We start from the raw sequence: 18,309 nt of genomic DNA on the forward strand, positions 1-18,309 counted from the left end.
TGTTCCGGAGCTGAAACACATGCATTTTTCAAGGTTTCATCTGATTTCTCAGACCGATCCATTGGAATCTGATTAAACTCACCCAAATCACACTAGTTTATGGGCACCTTTACAGTAAATGTTGTATAGTAGCTATGTCTAAATATAGGCAAAGAATGACAAACTTCAAGTAAGGTTCTTGCAGAGCTTTAGGTTGTGTGATCTTAAGGGGCCCTATGCAAGACACCATATTGGGACCCCCAGTCCTCAAACAAGTTAGTCAATGTATGCCAAATCCCCTTACAGCCCCCCCCCCACACACACAGTCAGTCAGTGTATGCCACATAATCCTCCCTCACACCCAGTTAGTGAGTCACCAGTCAGACAGTGTATCCCCTCCTCATACATTCGGGTTTGGTAAGACTCGCCGATGGTCGGGATCCCGAAGGTCAGTATACAGACATCGGAGTACCGGTGCTCTCCTTCGGGGAGCGCAAAAAAGCTTATTGCAAGCTTGTGGCGCTCACCATGCTGCTTGCTTGTTGGCTTACTGTGCTCGCACCAGGTTCTATTCTCCTTCTATCGGGGTCAAGGACCCCTGTTGGTTGGGATCACGACTGTTGGGCAGTTGAGCAGTGGGATTTTGGCATCGGGATCCTGACTGTCGGTGAGTCACCCAGCACCCATACCTCCATACCCAACTATTGTAGGCAGCCACCCCCTATTGCTCATATTAAAGTATCTCTATCTCTGTAAATAATGGGAAGGGTCCCTCATGCTTTGCACAAGCAGAAACATATACAATAGTTCCGCAAGTACACAAAAAATCGCAGCAACACAAAATAATTTTTCCTTAAATAATTGACAATGTATATAGTAATTCAAGCATAGACATTCACAAGGGATAAAGCAGCAATCCGCTCTCTAGATTGTTTGCTGTTGGTCACAATGCTAGTGTTCATGAAAAGAGAATTTTCGGTACTTGTTTCCTAGAAGGGCGCCCATCGCGGGCATCGCATGTACATCGCATGCCATTATAATGGCATGCGATGCGATGGCCGCGATTTTACATAGAAATGCATGGTAAAATGTAAATCGCGTCGATCGCATCGCATGCGGGCAAAAAATCGCATGCGATGCGACCGACGCGATTACCGCGATTTTACATAGGGAACAATGTTAAATGGGCCAATTGACCCGATTTCACATAGGGAACAATGTGAAATGGCCCACAGACCCCAAATACCCACCCTGAAGTGTGAAATGGCCCCCCCCAATTGTTAACGCCACCCCACGATCAACGTCAACCCAAAGCGTGGCGAGCGCAGCGGTACGCGTCCTCCGACCTTTTCATACCCCCACTATCCACGTCGGCGTGGAGTTGAGAATAGAAAGTGTGTCGAGCCCGAAGCGTGGCGAGCACGGCGAGCCCCGCAAGGGGACGCGGATATCTGTGAAGCCCGCGAGGGAACGCCGATACCTGTGAAGGTATCCGCGTCCCCTCGCGGGGCTCGCCACGCTTCGGGCTCGCTGTGATCGCCACACTTTCTATTCTCAACTCCAATGTGGATAGTGGGGGTATGAAATGGTCGGAGGACGCGTACCGCCGCCCCTCGCGGGCTCGCTGCGCTCACCACGCTTCAGGTTGACGTTGATCGTGGGGTGGCGTTAACAATTGGCCCATTTAACATTGTTCCCTATGTGAAATCGCGGTAATCGCGTTGGTCGCATCGCATGCGATTTCTTGGGCATTTTCTTAGGCATTCCTTGCGATGCCTAAGATCAAAATCGTGGGCGCCCTTCTAGGAAACAAGTACCGAATTTTCATTTAATCATTTAGTTTTCCAAAGATTGCAAGCTGAACACAACATAACTTTGCACTGGGCCCCAATAGGAGCTTATCTCTACCACAGACCGGCACACTCTATGCAGAGATTCTAAGTGATTTTAGATCTGCAGAATACAGCACAATACTGTATTAGCATGCATTGGTAAGTTCCGGGCTTCGCTACCACGTTACTAGTTTTGTTAATTAGTCCCTGCATTAATCACACAGCTGCAGATGTTTAAATTCATGCACTTTTCCAAACAATTGCCCTTTCAAAGTCACTGTGGGACAGCTACAAAAGTGACCACAGAGCGAAGTCCAAGTAGAACAAGTCCAATTTATCTTTGAAATTGCTAAGATGCAAAAAAAAAAAAAAAAAAAAAAAATACACAGTATACCCCCTCCGTCTAAATGGGCTCTCACTATAGAATGTTTGCTGAAAGTGTGAATGTTCTCAGCTGGCTGAAATTTCCATATATTCTGCATATAGTACTCATTGTACCATAAAATGTATTTATTTTAATGGTTTTAATGAATAAGACTACCTAAGACTCAGAGTTCAAATGCTAAAAGAAATTCTTGGTTTATATTGATGACTGAATTCAGTACTGTCAGATCGAGCTTCCTAGATTTATTACCAGTTAATAATAGAGCGCACTCATATTCCGCAGCGCTTTATAGAGAATATTTGAACATACAGAGAATATTTGCATTTACATCCCACTCCCTGCCCTAGTGGAGCTTTTTCCCTATCACTTACACACAGCCGCACATTTGTTTTTGTTGGGAGACAATTAACCTACCAGTATATTTTTGGATTGTGGGCATTATGTGTATTAGGAGAGCATCTACTGCAAGCATTGTGTGTCTAAGGGGTGCTACTGCAGGCATTATTATGTGTATTGGGGCGTGCTACTCTATGCAGAAAGCAGGCGGGCAGCTGACATATGTTTTTTTCACTATCATCCATATGGGATACTGGCTAACGTCTTATAACGATGGGGAATAGCGGTATCCGGCAGAGGCACATAGAGCTTTTTATCCAGGGTGTACTGGCTCCTCCCCTCTACTCCCCCCACACACAAGCCAGTTTTTAGAAATGTGCCCTCAGGAGAGGATGTGCACAGCAGAGCTGCTGGATAGTTTTCTTCAGTTATTTATTTTAGTTTATTATTTCGGGATTGCTGCGTGACTCACAGCTTTCCTGCAGCGTGGGACATCAGGGGCAGGGTACATTGACAGGCCTTTTTAAGGTACCGGATTGTCCCTTGCTGCAGAAACACGGTTCTGAGTGGGTGTTAGCCACCACGTGCGTTTAGTTTACCCACAGTGGGGGTCTCCGGTTTATTTGAGCAGCAAGATGGCGACGGCGGTGCAGCCTCTCGCTAGACTGGCACTTCAGGTGCTTACTGTGCCTTTGGGACAGTGGGGACAATTTTGACAATTATTATTGTCTGTGGCCAGTATAAAACAGTGATAGCTCCAGCGTGACTCCGGTGGGCGGGGCTTCCTCAGTGCGGGGCTTCCTCAGAGCGGGGACCAGAGCTCTGTGGCGCCAATGGGCTACTTCCTGCTTCTTCCCTGGGGCTGCGGGCCTGGCTACAGGCTGGAATTAGACGGCCCGCACCCTCACAGATTCTTCAGGTCAGGCCTCCTGGCGTTGTCGGAAGCTCGAGAAACCTTACTTCAGGCTGTGCGGACACTTCAGCTGGCATAGGTGATTGTTCCGGTTCCACTACAGCACATGTCTTCAACCTGTGGCCCTCCCAGATGTTGTAGAACTACATGTCCCAGCATGCCCTGACAATTTTGGCATGCTCTCATAGGAAAAAAATTGGCAATGCATGTTGGAACATGTAGTTTCACAATATCTGGAGGGCCACAGGTTGAAGACCCATGCACTACAGCAACAGGGCAGAGGTTATTACTCCAACCTGTTCATAGTACCGAAACCGGATTGCACGGTTTGCCCAATTCTAAACCTGAAGTCACTGAACACATTTTTGAAGGTGTACAAGTTTAAGATGAAGTCTCTGAGGGCAGTCATCTCCAGCCTAGAGGTCTTTCTAAGGTTTGCGGTCATGGACCAACATTTTCAGTTTTGAGCCTTACTGTTTGGGCTCTCCTCGGCCCCACGCATCTGTACGAAGGTGATGGCGGAGATGTTCCTACTCAGGAAAAGAGGAGTGAATATCATACTGTACCTGGACGACTTGCTGATAAAGGCTCATTGGAAAGTGCCTTGCAGGATGCAATAAGGGTCACTATTCAGGTTCTCACAGCACACAGGTGGTTCCGTCTCAATGGCTCCTTTTTCTGGGGATGGTCCTGGACACGGTGCAATGAAGAGTGTACCTTCTGGAAGACAAGGTTGCAACCATCCAACGGTTGATACGAGCCATACTGGAGCTAGTGCAGGTGTCTGTACACCAGTGTATCCAGTTTCTGGGGAAGATGGTGGCTTCATTCGAGGCCATCCAGTTCGGGGGGTTTCATTTCAGAGACTTCCAGCTTGACATCCTGAGCAAGTGGTCAGGCTCCCCTCCTCAGTTGCAGAAATGGTTCGTCTGTTTATCAAGACCAGACTGTCTCTGAATTGGTGGCTTCACACTCCAAACTTATTGGCCGTCTGAGATTTGGAATCCAGATTTGGATCCTACTTAGGACGGACGCCAGTCTCCTGGGTTGGGGAGCGGTGGTGCAGGGAGCGTCCTTTCAGGGAAGATGGACGTCCTTGGAGACTCATCTCCATATAAATTGTCTGTAGTTGAGGGCAATGTTTTCCGCACTGCTGGCAGCGGCTCCCTTGCTGAAAGGTCAACCAATTCAGGTACAGTCGGACAATGCGACTGCGGTGGCCTTCATCAATTGTCAAGGAGGTACAAAGAGCAGGCCTTGCTGGGGGAGGTCACGAAGATTCTCTCGTCGGTAGAGATGCATGCGCTGGCCATCTCAGCCATCTTTATCCCGGGAGTGGACAACTGGGAAGCGGACTTCCTGAGTCACCATGATATCCATCCGGTAGAATGGGGCCTGAATTCTCAAGTGTTCGAAAAGGTTGTTCACCGATGTGGGAGTCCTCAGGTAGACCTCATGGCCTCCAGGTTCAACAAGAAGTTGGACAGGTATTGCTCACGAACCAGGGATCCTCAGGCAGTTGTACGACCTGATATACATCTTCCCTCTGCTTCCACTGCTGGCAAGAGTACTAAAGCAAATCCGAGATCAAAGGGCAGAAGTCATTCTGATCGCCCCAGATTGGCCTCGCAGGTCTTGGTATGCGGATCTTCAGACATTGTTGATACAAGATCCTTGGTGCCTCCCGCAGATGGAGGATCTGCTCATCCAAGGCCTGTGCGTTTGCCAAAACTTAGGAAAGCTACGTTTGACAGCCTGGCGGTTGAGCGTCAAATTCTAGCTGCCAAGAGTCTACATACTTCGGTGGTGTCGACCATGACGCAGGCCAGAAAACCGGTGACGTCAGCCCATTACCATCACATCTGGCCAAGGAGGATACCCAGTTTGGGCAGGCGGTGTTTCAGCAGACTCCGCACTTTCCTGCCTGTTCTGGAAGCTTTGGGACCTCCCCATCGTTATAAGACGTTTCCCAGTATCCCATATGGATGATAGTGAAAATAGGATTTTGGTAATTTACCGTTAAATCCATTTCACTGCAGTTGTTGTTATTGTAGTTTTTCATATTTTTTCAGTATTCACCTGTTCTTCATGGTTCTTGGTTATGCTGTTATTATTTTTGTTTGTTTGGCTGTGCTGGTTAAATCTCACCACATTTCACATATGCTTATTACATGTTCCATGTATGCATATTTCACATAGCCTTACCTCATATACATCCTACTTCGGGCACAGTTTTCACATAACTGGCTTGTGTGTGGGAGAAGTAGAGGGGAGGAGCCAGTACATCCTGGATAAAAAACTCTGTGTGCCTGTCTCCTGCCGGATACCTCTATTCCCCATCGTTATAAGACTATTCCCAGTATCCCATATGGACTATGTGAAATGGATTTAACGGCAAGTTCCCAAAATCCTATTTTTTAGTGCCAGAAATTGTCCTGAACTCTCCAACATTAATGTGTAAAGCAGCACTGTCAATTGTCGCTTCCCGACTGTCCATTGGTATACTGCAAAAATTTGGTTAAATGGCAGACTTGGGCATATAGTACTAATGCATATTCAGAGTAGATTGGCAGCATGAAAAATCCCGTCAGAGTAGACCGGAGTTGAGGCTGGTTGGGGTAACTGTATGGTTGACATGGCTAGTCAATCCCATATAGGGCAGCACAGATGGTGTAGTGGTTACTGCCTTACATCACTAAGGTCATGGGTTTGATTTCCACCATGGCCCTAACTGTGCAGAGTTTGTATATTCTCCCCGTGTTTATGTGGGTTTTCTCCGTGTACTCCGGTTTCCTCCCACAATCCAAAAATATACTGGTAGGTTAATTGGCTCCCAACAGATTAACCCTAGAATGTCTGTGCGTTTGTGTACATGTGGTAGGGAATATAGATAGTAAGCTCCACTGGGGCATGGGCTGCTGTGGAATATGTGTGCGCTATATAAATAACTGGTTATAAATAATAAATAAATAATACAGATTCACAGAGGAGAAGTAAATGAAGTGGTCAAATGATATAGTGCACACACATCAAACTAGTTAAAGATATCGTGCATATCATTTACAATAATCAGCTAATGTGTATGCACGTTAAAGTTATGTGCTTAGAATAACCTACACATACATATGTTTAATAAATGTTCATAATAAAAAAGGGGGAAAGTAGATCCTGCTAATAACTAAAATGTAGCTTCTCTATAACATAAGTAATCTATAATGAATTTTAGAATATACTCATTTGCTCAGTGAAACCAGTTGGTACATGGCCTGGAAATCCTTGCTGAGTTTTGACAATTTATACTGCAGTTGATTATGTTAATGTATTTATGCTGGGTGAATGGGGCTATGGAGGCTGTAAATTGCTTAACGGAATATGCATTAGTGTTAAGAAAAGATGTCTCTGTGTCTAACAGGCTAATACTGACCTGGCTGCTTGCAGAGAATTTGAAAGCAAAGTATTGACATCTTAATTAAGTTAACGGACTTCATGTTGCCTGTATGACACACATAATCAGAAATGTTCGATCATATTGCTTTTTCCTCCCCTTAGATTTTTATAATAACAGATTTTCGCCCTTAGCATTAAGTTCTGGATGACGCCACCAAGAAATTATAGAATAAAAGTATCGCCTGTATTGTAATGCATCACTTAATATGGATATTTGGTTAGCAAGCCGATGGCTGTGGGACTGTGATGTATATATTTATATATGTGTGCTTGAAAGTGTTATTGGAGACAGTACACCAGCGGTGCAAGGTCAGCTGAGTCCCGCAGAGGCAAGTTGGTGTTTACCCTCCTTAAAAATTTTATTTTTAAAAAAAATTGGAAAATAATATCAGACTAGCTCAGGTTTTCTATTCTATTCTATTCTATTTTATCCAAGTATTTATCTATTTAATTGTTTATCATTAATTAGCGCAATCGCCCACTTTCCTTTTCTCTGTATATTGTACTGGAGGTGACTCCTCCTGTGTATAGATTGCTGCTTAAGCCAAGCACACTCATATAAAGCGCCTTTAGAATTGATATAGATTTCTATATCAATTTTTTCTTCTTCGTATCTCAGGTTTAGAGCAGCTTCAGGACTAAAGATCAGATGTGAATCATAGTTGGGCTAATGAACAACACCTGTGGTTTGCTTTTGTAATGTCTGTTATGGGCAGAGGTTCAATATTCCCAATGCCAGTCAGTGGCTAGGCAGCAGGCTGAATTGTCTGGGTTCTATGTTAGGGTCCTCTAGATTGATGTACCCACTTGTGAAGCCTGTGAATTGGCTGCCGGAAAACCTGAGATATCCTGCTATTTCACATTAACCTCATGTGAAACTATACTGTCCCTGCCACACTCCATCTTCCTTAACGTCAACCACCCTGGTGACGCTAAGAACTTTTCAAGCAAGCTCTCTGCCTTTCCCATCTCTATTGGTGTACTCGGGCTGATGACACAGATATAGGTGGTGGAGGCAGAAAGCTTGCCCGAAATGTTCCTTTAGGGCTTAGAGCCTGGGTCAGGCAAAGCCATTGCCTTTGGGAAAATTACACTATACATAAAGAGTCAGTAGTCTGGATTCTGTAGTATTAATCAGTAACTGGATTAAAACATTTCTCTTTATGTAATATATTAAAGTATTTTGTTTTTAATGTGTGTTTAATGAAGGGTTTGGCACCTACCTCTCTGATTTCACCTGCAGTTTGTCTACAAACTGGTTTTGAAAATCACATGAACTGAATGCTGATCGCACCCGGGCTGTTTTAGTAGATGCTTGTGCTGAGACTTGTGAGAGATGTATCAAACCTTCCAAAGATTCCATTTAGTGCTAGTGCTATTTAGTAAACTGATAGAAGGTGATTGGAGTCTATGAAAACACCTTCACTATAGAAGGCTCGATTCACCTCCCCAGTGACCTGTCCACGTGTGTGTCACAATATGCAAGTATTCAGTGTTACCTGCTGGTCAAATCCTGCTGGCTTTGTCTCATGCTGCTGACAGCTCTGTATAGTTGAACTGTGCTGTGAGATCTGAGCTTAGCTAATTAGTAACACCTGGTAACTCTCTCCTGCAGGAGAGTTCAGTGTAAACTGAGCATGCTCAGCCCGTTGATTAGTTCACCTGTGAGTTCCCTGTGCTTCCTATAAAAGGCAGTCTCTGGCAGAAAGAAGCTGCCAGAGTATAGGTTCACACCAGCTCCAGCATTCCAGTGCCTTGTACTATTCCAGACTTCTGATTATTGCATCTGACCTCGGCTTGTTCCTGACCATTCTCTTGCCTGATCCTCCGGTACCGTGTCCAGTGATTCCTGTGTATGACCTTGGCTTGTTCTGTGACCATCCTCCTGCCTGCTCCCTGTGTACCGCATCCTGTGCCTTCCTGTGTATGACCCGGCCTGACTCTGACTAATCATTGCTGCATCCATTGGTATTGTTTCTGTCCATCTGTTACTGACCCGGCTTGACGACCACGCTCCATATTTCACAAGCTACCACCACTCATACGGGGAACCTGACCAGGGGGCCGTGACCGTCGTGTCGGGTGCCGCAGAAGCCCATATCCCGCTTGGAGGGGTCACTGGCAGAAAACCCCCGGCACGGTTAGACTCCGCGCCCCTGTGTCAGGTCTAGCCAATCCCCGAGTGGTAGTGCACCCCAAGTTTGTGACAGTGTGTAATGTGTTCAGGGCTTCATAAGACATTAGTGTCCTGTAGTGAGGAGGGGGATAGAAACAAGCCATAGGCCACAGATTATTGGGTGGATCAAGGTCCCCGTTAAATCAAAATATGACTATAGAATAATTGCTTTAAACAGATCTCTCCGCAAAACCGTCTTCACAAATTGAACTTGTTTTTTAATATGAGTCCTTGTACCCCACATATTGTGGGTGGGGGGGTGGGGGGGGTGTATCGAGCAGGGAAACGAGTGGAGAAGTTTCCCATAGAAACCAGTAACTGCCCGTGTCTTCTGTATGATCTGCAATACACTATACAAGTAGCTAGTTAGCAGTCCTTCCCATTAATGGGAAATATTTCTTGGTGTAACTGACAGCTACTTGCTTATTTTTTTTTTCTTATAAATTCATAGTAATCATAAAACCTGCCGGCAGGAAGTTCAAATTTTTCATCTAATTAGGCAAATCAAGCCATAATAATGTGAAAAAGACACAGCAGGCTGGGAACGTGGAGCATCTTGTTAGAAGTGTCAGCTTTATCTTCCTGTTCTGTGAGATGCTGCATTTCATGTGCTTCAGGTCAGTTCAAACTATTTGAGAAAATGTCATGTTTCCTGTCTGATGCCTCACATGGTGCTGAAAATGTTATTACTCACCGGAACTTAGTGACATAAGGTCTTTGTCTACCTTTCACATATGTAACTGATGCTTTCAATTTGCACATTTGTTGAGTAATCAGTTGTACTAAAATACTTCTCTAAGTAACTTAAAAGATGCTCTTTGGGGGCAAAAGATAAAAGTCAGTCCTGTAATTGGCATTTCACATTAGTCTCTTTTCCTTGAGCTTAAAACTGTTCTCCTTCAGTGTTTCTGTGAGTCTGTTAAATAGTAAGTGAATTTCTATTGTTCAGGAAAAACACCCGCATTAAAAACTAGAACTCTTAAATTTACGTCTTTATGTTCCCTATATTCGGGCAGGACAACTGTAATTTATATTTTAAAGCCTGGGACAACGAAGGGGGTGGCAAGTCTGTAAATTAGCTTTCTAACTATAATGTAGGGCTCCTCAAATTTGTGGATGTGGCTTTATTAGACATATAAGGACAGATGTAATGATGCACGAGTTCTGCGGCTGTGTAGGGCTGGCTGATGAAATCGGATGTTTTTTAAAGGAGCAATGACTTACAAGGCATGGTTTTACCTTGTAAGTGATTTGCCCTTTAAAAAAAAGTCCAAGTTCAGCCCACATCCCACACAGCTGCCTATCTTGGGCATCATTACCTCGGGCCAATAATATAAAATTTAACATGACATTGGTCAACACACCTGAAATCATTTTTGCTAACCTAAATGCTGGCCATTTGAGAAGTGTGTTCTTTATTTATTATTCTTAATTACATAATGGGTGATCTTGCCACCAAGCCCAAGAGCCAACAACATGGTCAATTTCCAGTTTTACTACCCATAATGGTCGCTAGATTGTACAAATCTAGCTATAGTAATTCAATTTATTATATTTGCACAATTATAGCCCTTCCTGCAAGGGCACATCATATATCATATGGGACAGACCCAGGGCCGGAGTAAGCCTTCGGGGGGGCCCGGGTCACTTAAGACAGGGGGGCCCCTCCCTCTTGTCATTACTGGCCGAAACTGCACGGGAGAATATTACACTGTCAAAACGCAGACTAAAGGCAGTATAAACTTTGTCAATGGGTAACTGCAGGGGGGGATTAATATATATATATATATATATACCACATGAAAAGCCTGTGTTTGTCCCTCTGTACCTTACTCTGTAGGAGACCTCATAGGCTGAGCGCTGCCTCTGATTAAAAACCCTCCCATGATGAGGCGGCTTATGCTGCCCTACATGGGCTTGAGAAGCGTGTGAAAAGTTCCATCAATCAGAGCTTAGCACAAGCCTCTCAGCCTCTGACTTCTTGTGCAGTCTCATGGGACTTGACAACTCCTAGTAATGCACTGCACACTCGTGAAGTCAGTGTGCCTCAGCTCCCAATGCTCAGCACCATTAATCATTGTCACATTGGCAGATATGTGAAGCTGCAGCACTACCCCACTCCGTTGCACAAAACACACTCCCTTGCAGACCACAGGGGGGCCCTAGATAGAGGGGGGACCAGGAGTACTGACCCCACTGAGCCCCGTCTTAATCCAGCCCTGGACAGGCCTATAATGCCATCCACTCAGACTTCGACATCCGGTAGCAGAGCTAGGAATGACCATCAACCGATCTCCTTTGATAGTATATCCATCTTTTACATTGATGGCAGTAAGCCATTAATGGGAATAGGGTTACCACCTCATCCCTTTAATTCTGGACACATATTAATTACACAGCTTCTGTGGCTGGCTGACTTCAAAATTTAAGTAAAAAGGAGAAAAGGAAATGTATTCCTGTGTGGTGCACCTCATGAGAAAAATAGCATAAAATTTAGCTTTTATTAACTTATATTAAAAGACAAAGAGGCGAAATATAGACAAAACAGTGAAACATAAAACACGGACAGTGTATTAAAAAGGATAAGCGAATTTATCCTCACTCAGTGTGGCACAATTCCCCTGTGGTCACCTTTAAGAGTTTGCAAACGGTGTTTCTTTTTTAATTAGAACCGTGCTGACAGGCAGTGAGTACTAGTATTGTGGGAGTACAACAGGCTTTACTATATGTGCCCTGTCCGATTGGAGTTGTGTCCAGAAATCAGGAAATGCCTATCACCTTAAGCACTATGGCTTGGAAACTGTGTAACCAATATAACAATTAATCCCAGATAGTGTGGTATTAATTAACGAGTTACAGAGGCCCCTCCAAAAAACACACCAGTGTCTGAGCAATCACCATACAATTGGGACTGCAGATCTCCCCAGCCTGCGGTAGCCAATGAGGACTGCCACTCCTCTGGCACCCCGTGTTAGCCGGGGGTATAGAGATGATGGTGGTTAACCCTTCAAGAGCTAAGGCATGCGGTGGCGTGTCAATTACAGCGCCGTCCGAGTTATTGCCCGCTCTAGAAGGTAAGGAGGGAGCTCATACACAGCGAGCAAGGCAGGCGGCAGCGTGTCAAGTACGACTTCAAGACTCCATTTCACCTGGTTTTAATCAGCCACAGAACCTGTGTAATTAATATGTGTCCAGAATTAAAGGGGTGAGGTGGTAACCCTAGATGGGAAGCCATTGTTGGTTCATCCCATTGATGGACATCCCTTATGGCAGCCACAGAAATGGCAGTTAAGAAACACCATGGGAAGCAGGGTTGGGCACTGCAGACTGGGTAGAGGTAACACTGCAGAATCTGTCAAAGATCAAAGAACCATCAAATCTTCACCATAAATGGTAAAAACCATTAGTAGCAAATAATCGATAGTTGCTAACCATAGACGATGGATAATGTCATCCCTACAGAGAGCAGTAAACAGTATGCACCATGAGTGTAAAAGAACACCTTCTACTGCTTAATATTGTTATGTACTACCACTGGAAAATAGACATATATCCTGATAATCTTCTTGAATTGAAACATTTCAAATTATATCCAGCTTGTAGTCAAGCTGTTGAAAACACACCATGCACCTTCTTATTTGTTACATTTGGAGGTTATGCTTTGAAGTCCCAATAGATGTAAGAAGCAAAAAAGGAAATGCGGTGACTACTGTATGCAACACCGACCTCTCAGAAATAAATGAGACCAATGTCAGAAATGAACTAGTCAATATCTGTATTACCTTTTCCATGTATCGCTGAACTGAACTCTTCATTATGTCTGGGAGCAGTCAGTCGTATGTTCTGTTTTTCTGGGTTACACAGCTATTATTTTGCTAAGTGAGACAGTTGAAGAGGTCATACAGTTTTAATAGGAATGCAGAACACTGGTTTTATTTCCACTTATGTGTTCTGACACTTTTGACATTTACAAAAGTGCAAGATGTTTCGCGGAGGAAGTAAAAAAAAAAAAACCTTGACTTTTACTGAAAAATTAATTATCCTGCCAATTTCCCATAGTGACAAGTGGGCCAAAACATTTACCAACTAATAAATATCCTATTGCAATCGGGTAACCCTGAATGTGCACAAGGACAAGAGGTTTTAATTATACTTTTTTCTGTTGTTGGTTTTTTTTATTGGTGCATTAAATGATAATATAGTACAGAAGCCGCTGAAGATGTCGTATCAAACATAAAAATTAATTTTACATTCATTTATTCTGTGTTTTTATATTAATTGTAACTTTATTTATTTATTGTTTTGCAGATATTTGACATGTCTAGCAAAAGTCATATAATTCATTTTCTTTTATAGGATTAATTGCATAAAAAATGAAATATGTAAGATAAAATAGAACAAAACCTCACGCCCAGCTGTTTTATAAATTCAATTAAGTGATAAGAACAGTATTATAGCATTACTGTGTTTTTTTAACGTTTCTTTTAAATGACAGACTTGAAGCCTCATTGAGATGTCCTTTCTTTCATTGCTCAGTATAGATTGAGTGCACTGGTGCCTGGAGAACGCAACATTTCGATATTTCTATTTACTGTGTATTTAAAATAGAAATCAAATTGCTGTAGAGGCCATTTTTTTTTCACACTCTCATACTCCTTTCACACCAGACTTGTTATTTTCGGGACAATCCGGGTCCAGGTTTGTACCACTTTCAGACAGAACTGTCCCTAAATCAGGGTTGCCTATCCTCCTGGAAAAGTCGAGAGGCACCCAAGAATCATGTCTGCCTCCCAGCCTCGTGGAAAGGTGAGCAAGCCTACCACATTCTGCTGGACCCCCCCCCCCCCCCCGACCCTGCATCAGCGTTTAAATAGAATGATTTGCAGCTTTCTGTGGAGGAGCAGGGCTAAACTGAGCAAATCATGTAATTTTAGCCTGGCCCCTCCTTGGAGACCTGCGAATCAAGGTATTTGCAGTACTGGGGGCCGGGCTTGATGATGGCAAGATCAGGCACTGCCCCAGAAGTGCTGCTTATAGTCTCTTCTCTGGGCTTCTGACGAAAAGGAAAATCTAAAAGTAGGTAAGCCTGCAATAATCCTGGATTTAAGTGTTGGGTTGTTCTGCAAGTCCCAGCCTGACACCCCCCCCCCCCCCCCTTCACACAGAAAAGCAAATTGCTGGATTAAATATTTCTACTCTGTCATTTGCTGATTAACACAGGTATTTCTTTTGTGTGAAATGCTCAACCAGGGTTGTAATTCCTGGGTCTCAAACTCTGCTTTTTGCAACCCAGGTTGACCCTTTCACACAAGAGTATCACCCGTGCTAAACTGCAAATATTAAACCCGGTAATTTTGCTTTTCTGTGTGAAAGGGGGTATATTGGTGTCAAAGGGTCTATTCAGACTGTGTTGCCAGGGAATTCGACCCTTGTAGCGACAAGTGCCAAACCCTATACCGACCGGGTAGCCTAAAGTGTGAACGGTGTAACCTGGGTCATATTTCATGATGATATGATGTGGCTTAAAACCATGTTCCATTAGCCAGGTCGTATACTAATTTTTTGGTGTTAATGGGGTATCAGAGTGCCTCTGGATGGCTGGGTTGATGTACAGGTGAATGCTAGATGGTTTTGCAGATGTATTGTGTGCATTCACACTGGGGTAACGTTTGCACACATATAATGATGTCTATTGTAGCTCTACAGTGTAGTTCAACATCTGAGAAAATGTGTGAGCAGTGCATTAAAATATAAAACCCATATTAAACAGTTTAAAGTATTCATAGGTTATCATAATGTATGTTTTTGTCAATTTAGGATTCTAGGGTCACAATAGTAAAAACTTTTATGTTTATTTCTATGTATTTCTATCTTTGTCATCACAGAAATGACATGAAAAAAAAGTGATAACTTCCTTATATACAAGATGCGTCTGACCACTTGTAGCAGATAATATTTCTGAGTTCTCCACAGCACTCTGAAACACACTGCTACCTTTCAGATCCTTGGAGAACACTGTGATAAAATCTACAAGACTGTTTGCTTTACTGAGTAGATTAAACATGCTGCAAGACTTGAAACACCACTGAAATGTTGAAAGCAGGGGGGAAGATGTTATCGGAAGCAGACTGTGCCCTCTCTTGTATAGCATTACGCTTGGAGCCCTGCTAAGTATTTAATAGGTGCGCTGGCTTCTGAGATTACCAGGGCACTAGCAGAAAACTGCTCTTGTGTTATGCATTGCATTACCATGGAGCAGCATTTTTCCTGTTTGTAATTTTTATTCCATAGTTATAGGTGTAATAGAGATATGTTTTGTACAATGGCTTCTGAGTCATGCTTAGGGGGAAAAAAAATGTATCTGAAAGGGACCATAGAGATTATTATTGATCATTTCTGCCATTGACCAATGACCGCTATTAGGGTTATTTACTAACACGGATGCAATGTACACAGCGCAGTAATTCTTTGTAGCTAGTCACACTTTCTTTTATTATTCTAGCTACTGTACTGACACTGTTGGCATTACAGGTAGAATCTCCCATATCCGACATATTCGAAATATTCCAAAAAACCAAACCATGTTTTTTTTAAAAATAATTTGGATTTTCCCCCAAGTCCTCCGATGTCCACGGCGGCCTTCAGGATATTCTTCAGCGGTCCCAGGATTGCATTGCACAGGTGTGCGGTGACGTCACCGGTGCGCCTTCAAACTCGTGCAATGCACCCCTGGGGGATGCCGTGGACACTGGGGGACCATCGAGGGGACCAGGTAAGTATGTTAAAACATATATTTCTAAAAACCGAAAAATCCATTATCCGAAATGCTCGTGGTCCCAAACATTTTGGATAAGAGATACTCTACCTGTATTTGTAAGAGGCACTGCTACTGTGGGCATTATGTGAAGGGGTGCTGCTACTGTGGGCATAATGTGTAAGGTGTAACTACCATAGGTTCAGGGGTTGCAGCAGCTATGGGATCCTATGCTGTGTAACTTACATGTGTTATATACATTTGTCAACATTAGTTGGTATATAGGGGCCCTTACATATCACATTATGGTTACGCTCGTGTATATTGTGTAAGGGGCACTACTACTGTTTGTTATAATGTGCATAAGGGGCTCTAGCATTTGGCATAATGTGTCTTAAGGGACTACTGTATAGTGTAAGGTGTGTAGGAGACCCTACTGTGTGGTATAGTGTGAAAAAGGGGTAGTACTGTTTGACATAGGGCCAGATGCACTAAGCTTCAAAATTGATAAAATGGAAACTGTGAGGTGTGATATGAATTGGTACTTTTGTGTGGCCTTTCCACTTCACCATAAGACCTTTTTTGTTGCACACATAAAAGGCAGGGGCCGTCTATATAAAATATGGAAGGAACCAGTCCTTTACCTTGACAGGGGCACTTGGACCCCTAGATACACCCCTGCTCCCCATGCCTTATTTGTGCGTACAAGGGTCATTACAATTTTCTGCATTTAAACCAAACCCTATTCTTGGTGCTGGAGAACAGTGTGATGTCAGATATATTCATGTATAGGATCACCTCGGAATAGCAATCAATTCCATACATGTACCCACGACATGCCCATGGAACACTTAGCATACACGTGAATGCTGTTACCAACCAGTAACACCCATTCAGCTGCCAGTGAGATGCGACAGAGATGCACGCGACTCTGCTGGTAATTGCTGTAAGTTGAATATGCGCACTGTGCTAAAAATTGCAAGGTTCATTTGCATTTGGAACTATAGTACAGGTATGTGCAACTCTGTTTTAATCAGACATCCTGTATATGCGTCCTTTAGAACATTGTGGAACATTTGTAGGGCAACATGTTCATCTTGTTGCACTTAATATATAAAATATACATTTAATAACAGTTATTTATATAGTGCTTACATAATAAGCAGCACTTTACCGAGAATATTTCACCATTCACATCAGTCCCTGCCCCAGCCCCAGCGGAGCTTACAATCTATATTCCCATACTACATGCACACACATATTCACTCTACAGTAATGACACAGGGCTGCATACAAATAATCTGGGATGAGACTGGACTGTTAGTGGGGTGAGATCTGCCTTTTACATAGTTACATAGTAGGTGAGGCTGAATAAAGACTTGCGTCCATCTAGTTCATCCTATGTTTATAATAGTTTATCCCTTGTTGTATAGTATGTTCCGATATTTTAAAGACAGATCATGTTACTTATTCGTACCCATGGATGTTTTTAACCAATAAATGTTTATTCAACCTTATTTTAAACGTATTTATAGTGTCTGCCGACACCACTTCTACAGGAAGAGAGTTCTAAAGTTTGACTGCTCTGACTATAAAGAAATTTTTTCTTCTAGATGAACAAAATATTTTTTCTTCTAATCTAAACTCGTGCCCTCGCGTCCTAGATTCCTATTTAGCAGAAAAAAGGGTGTTTGATAGTTCCTTATATTGGCCCCTAATGTATTTATACATATTGAGCATGTCCCCCCTTAAACGTCTCTTCTCTAGTGTAAATAGTCCCAGATTGATTAATCTTTCCTCGTACCTTAAATTCTCCATTCCCCTAATAAGCTTTGTTGCTCTTCTTCTGATTTTTTCTAATTCTATGATGTCCTTTTAATAGTGCGGGGCCCAGAACTGCACTGCGTATTCGAGGTGCGGTCTAACCAATGCTTTGTACAGTGGCATAATTACTTTTGAGTCCCTAGTTTCCATGCCCCTTTTAATACATGTGAGAATTTTGTTTGCCTTTTTCGTTGCTATATTACATTGAGCACTACACCCTAGTTTGTTGTCTATTTGGACTCCTAGATCCTTTTCGAGTACTGATTTACCCAATTCATCCCCGCTTAGGTTATAACTAGCACACTGGTTAGGTCTCCCACGGTGCATGACCTTGCATTTGTCCACATTGAACCTCATCTTCCACTTTTTTGCCTAATCATCTAGATTGTCAAGATCATTTTAAAGCGTGGTGACATCTTCTGATGATTTAGTAACTCTGCTCAGTTTTGTATCATCCGCAAAGATGGATACATTGCTGAGTAACCCTATCCCAATATTGTTAATATAAATAAAAAAATGCCTCCTTTGCTTGCAGGGTTGAGTTAATTGAATTGGACCCATGTTAATGCTCCCCCTTTGTTGGACTCTATCCCACCCATATCAAGGTAGTTAATAATGTTTCTTAAAATAATGCTGTGTACAAAAAGCCACAAGTCTGGAGGC

At 43.2% G+C, this 18,309-nt stretch overlaps 1 protein-coding gene across 1 annotated transcript in view; it reads left to right on the top strand.

Annotated features, from left to right (window-relative positions):
* The window catches only part of GPC3 (glypican 3), a 495,953-nt gene that overhangs the window by 63,143 nt on the left and 414,501 nt on the right, over positions 1–18,309 (top strand). The gene's annotated exons all lie outside the window — the stretch shown is intronic.

Source organism: Crinia signifera, chromosome 9, assembly GCF_055691185.1.
Source record: "Crinia signifera chromosome 9, ASM5569118v1, whole genome shotgun sequence".
Classification (NCBI taxonomy): Eukaryota; Metazoa; Chordata; class Amphibia; order Anura; family Myobatrachidae; genus Crinia; species Crinia signifera.